General features: G+C 35.7%; 2 protein-coding genes across 2 annotated transcripts in view; both read right to left on the bottom strand.

The window, feature by feature from the left end:
• LOC134816254 (IQ domain-containing protein K-like) overlaps positions 1-4,713 on the bottom strand; it is a 72,934-nt gene that overhangs the window by 16,253 nt on the left and 51,968 nt on the right. The gene's annotated exons all lie outside the window — the stretch shown is intronic.
• LOC134816253 (probable 2-oxoglutarate dehydrogenase E1 component DHKTD1 homolog, mitochondrial) overlaps positions 1-4,713 on the bottom strand; it is a 90,984-nt gene that overhangs the window by 70,831 nt on the left and 15,440 nt on the right. The gene's annotated exons all lie outside the window — the stretch shown is intronic.

The raw sequence follows: 4,713 nt of genomic DNA, 5'->3' as shown, positions 1-4,713 counted from the left end.
GTGTTGTAATTAGTTTAAACTGACTTATACATTAAATTGAATTTTAAATAGAAATGTGAATATATTAAAATTTAAAACTTTCAAAACGGAGGCTTATAAATATTATTATATTATGATTGTAAAATAAAGGATAAAATTTTAAATTTGTTTCACTAAAATTTGTTTGTCGTATAATCATAAACAATTTAATCATGTTTTCAAGAATGCGCGGCTTTGGCGGCCAGTTACTGACTTATACATTAAATTGAATTTTAAATAGAAATGTGAATATATTAAAATTTAAAACTTTCAAAACGGAGGCTTATAAATATTATTATATTATGATTGTAAAATAAAGGATAAAATTTTAAATTTGTTTCACTAAAATTTGTTTCACTTAAGGACTGGTCTTATTTTATTTTTATTGGTTAATATTTTTATGTAATTTAAGTGTTAACAAATTAATTGTGTTACAAATTGTATACTATATGTTAATAGAATTCATAAATGTGTTCTGAGCCGTGCTGAGTTGCGCGCATCATTGATCATGAAAGGATCGACATCGCATAAAAATATCATAAACATAATCAATTAAACTGTTAATGCTCATTTTTGCAATTAGTAAGTTTTAAAGCTCAATATTGCAATAATTGCATTAATTTGATTTAAAATTTTATTCATTTTAAACAAAATTTTTAAAATTGTATTTTTAAAAATATTCGTATGCTTAAGATTTTACCGTAAATATAAATTTATTTTTTAGCACACAAAAAATTGAAGTGTTTGCCAATGCCATGACATCGTTGTAAAATTGATTAAGATCTTATTTAACGGCTTTGAAGATCTTAAATGAAGCCGCGCTATATCCGTGTTGTAGGTTTACAACCTACCAGGACGTGCGCCGAGTTGGACTCGTCGACGGTATATGGAACAGATATTTTACGAGTATCACCCGTTAATATCCGTGAACCTACAGTGACTTATATTTTATATTTTGTATCTCTTACTACGTAACGCGAAATTAAGTTGTATCACACTCCCGGTTTTGGACCCTAATGTTAACCTTGCAGCAACTGTGTCAGCCCAATATACTCTAGAAGTATGATCACACTTATCTTAATGAACAAAAGACCCATAATTAATATAATCAGATACTCGTCAACAGCAGCAGTTTCCTTACGTGTGATGTGTTGTCCTTCTCCTTTCTGTGTCCCCGTCGTTTTGTTTTGTGAAATGTATTGTAGTAGTGTTTTAATATTTAAATCGAACGCAACTCAATAGTTAATAATAACAAACACAAATACTATTTTAAATAATTGATTAATATCGATTTATATACGAACCAAACATTAATTAATCTTTAATAACCTTTTATATATGTGTTAAACGATCCAGGGCATATCTAAAATTCGATAATGAACTTCTTATATTATTAGTGCCGCGTGCTGATAAATATTCTGGGAATCAATCCACCCAATCGTGGCGATAACATATTTTTGTGCTTGGCCGGTTTTAGGTTTGAGTTTGGGCTCCAAAAGTGGTAAATCGGGTGCTAGTAAAGCTCTTGCAGGCAACTGGCTCCTTTTGCCAACTGCTTTTGGTTTAAGCGCTGACTCACATTTGGAACTGGCACTGGTATAATTGTAATATCCTACGAAGTCATCATGCTTTATTATTTTGCAAAACTCGTTTAATATCTTGACAATATTTAAAGTTTATGGTTTTAGGTTTAGGCGCGGCGCACGCACCGCTTATATGTTATAGCTCATTCAGCTTCTGTTTTCAGCGCTGTGTTGCTATGTGGGTCAAGCGCGGTGCCGCGCCTAAACAGCAAAAGAGTTATTTATTTTAAAATTTATTTTTGTATCTCAAAAATGATGTAAAGTTTTTAATATGACGAAGAATTAAAGCTATTTCCGTACAGCCTAAGTGCTAAGCATGCTCGTTAGAAAAACTATGAACAATGAACATAACATGCTAGCTTTCTTTATTTTGTAAGTCGCGTCGGCTGACATCTTGGGTTGTACTGGATGTAACAAGTTTATTATCGGATGTCTACTTATATTTATTATGATATCATTATTCATTGTAATGGCAATAAAATTTAAATTTTGTTTTACTTAAATTTTGTTTTACTTACTTGTATTGTTATATAAAAACGTACCCATAGCTCATCAATTAGCCGGGTAAACCACCTTTGGACAATCTCTATCTACTAAGAGCTAAATGATCCACCAATTTGATTCCCCAATTGAACACAATGTGGTCTTATTAATACGCTAATTGCAGAGGCGGCTCGTGGGAGCTGGCTGGCAGTTTTGTTGGGGGTTCAATCGATGGACTGGGTGGGGGAGGGGGGCTTGGGAGCCGGCTCAAGCTGATCCCTCCAAACTACCGATTACATTACACACAGGGCCTTGTTATATGTAATGTGTAACACTTTACAGGCGACAGCAAACAAAAACAAAAACTTATAACATGGTTGAAACAGGACACCACACGTGTACGATCTTAGCCGCGCAGTATCATAGCAGTCAATAGTTCAAACTGCAAAGGGTCCTGGACCCTCAAATCGAGGCAAATCATAATAGATTACCTGTAGTGGGATGCGCACGATGTGCTTTGTAACGTTTACAATTAACTATGTGTTAAAACTGCGCGGCTGAGTAGTCCAATGGTAGGGTTGGACTCCATACAACACAAAATTTCACGGAGATCATGCGTGCGCTTACATTAAAACGTATGATAGTGAATAAAGAGCTTTATATTGCGATTTGTTATTTCCTAACACTATTACTAATTACTATTTCTATTTTAAGCACCAGCCACCAGATAATAATTTTAGGGCGTCCACGGACGCCTGGACGCCCTCAATAGCCGCCTCTGGCCAATTGCATCACTTGATTTAATTTATTGTATATATACTGTTTGACATTTCTTCGGTCTTTTTAATACTTTGTAGTAGCAAGTAGGCTATCATCACAAATTCTCCCTTGTAAACAAATTGCTAACAATCCAACATAACATTTTGTTTACTACGGATACTGAAGCTTTAATCTGTTCACCCCACCGCACGAACTTATGGGTCGTAACCCCGAAGTCTTTTGTTGTGCAGATTCTTCTAGAATAACTCCACAAATAGAATAATTTGATTTTCGGGCTATCGTTAAAGTCTAAATGCATAACAGAACAGTTAGTAGGATTGAAACACAAAAGCCAATTACTTTCTCACATCTTGTTACTGATCAATCAATAAATATACATCTATACAGGGGGGAGGGGGAGGGCAAAAGTCGGTACCAAAACCGCAAACGTTGGCCTTTATAGCTCAGTCACTGAGTGCCCAATTGAAATAATTCTTTCTGGTATAACTTACTACCACCACTGGTTCGAGGAATTTGTCAAATCGAAAAATATTTGTGTTCATTTTTTTCAAATGAAGGTTCATTTTCGCATTTATTTGATAGTTTGGATAGTCGGATCGAGCCAAATGTTATCGAATGGTCATTTAAATTACTTTGTTTGTCCTGAAAAAATGAGAGTTCTAGCTTCTCAGATGACCGAGATATGACGCATAACAAGTTTGTTCATTAGGTGTGATCAGGTGATTAGGTTGAGGCTAGATCTGCATTATGGGAATCGTGCAGAGAGCCCAATTACGGTGTCGTAATTGGGTAATCATTGAGTACCCAATCAATTTTGATTTAACAAGATTAACAAATTGCTTGATAACTTCGTCATTTTAAATCTGTTTTGCGCCATCTTTTCAGATTATATTCCGGGTTAAATGACCTATTGCAATGTGTTACAACCGAGTCTCTAACATGTTCACAAACACGAGTATAAGCAATTCTATGTTGATTGGGTGTTGCCCCCAAAAATCAAATTTTCAAATTTTGGTGATGGAATCCTCGAACAAGTAGGTACATCCATCTGCAAATCAACAACTCTCAAATATAAAACACGGCGTGGTATAAGACCCAACGTATGGGTACTGACTTTTGGCCTCCCCTGTATAATATCAAACATTTGTTTTATTATAGTACTAGAAAGCCCGTGGTCATAGGGAGAAAAGTAATAGTATTCTTTGGTACCAATTGAAGTCAGTTGTTATCGCATCAAAAACTACCCGTTGCAACTGAAGATACAGCCGATTAAAATGTAGCCCGCAATAAATACAACGTAATTACTACTAAGTCAATCAAAATATCGCTCGCAAATATTTACATGTGCGCATTTCAACACCTTTACTATGGTTACTACACAACTTGTATTTGTTTACTTAATTTGCTCGTGGGTAAGAGTAGGAATTTAGTTGCTTGCTTCAAACATTGTTCTGAAGCCAATGAGCTTTATTTATTAAATGAAAGAAGTTTAAGTATCATGTTGAAAATGTGAAGTTATATTTAAAATACTAATTGTACTGTCTGGAAGGAGATGCGCCTCCTGTTGGCCTCCTGTTGGTGCCCCCTCCCCTTTTGGCAACCCTCCCTAAAATTGATCAAATTAGGTGATTTTAGAGGATACGCCGGTAAAATCTCTAAAAAAGTGTGTTTCTAGAGCAAAACGTGCAGTTTTGCTAGTACCTCAGTTAAGTTTTACAAGATTGTCCCACATTCAAACGACAATTTTGCGCCCCCCTAAGATGGCCCCCCCCCCCCCCCCCCCCCCCCCCCCCCCGCACAGCAGGGTCAGCGGGGCCCTTCGTTACGCCACTGAGATAGTGCCTTTTTT

The sequence above is a fragment of the Bolinopsis microptera genome, chromosome 6, assembly GCF_026151205.1.
Source record: "Bolinopsis microptera isolate Bmic1 chromosome 6, MBARI_Bmic_1.0, whole genome shotgun sequence".
In the NCBI taxonomy this organism is placed as follows: domain Eukaryota; kingdom Metazoa; phylum Ctenophora; class Tentaculata; order Lobata; family Bolinopsidae; genus Bolinopsis; species Bolinopsis microptera.
Note: the sequence above shows the minus strand (reverse complement) of the source record. Positions and strands in the feature narration are given on the sequence as shown.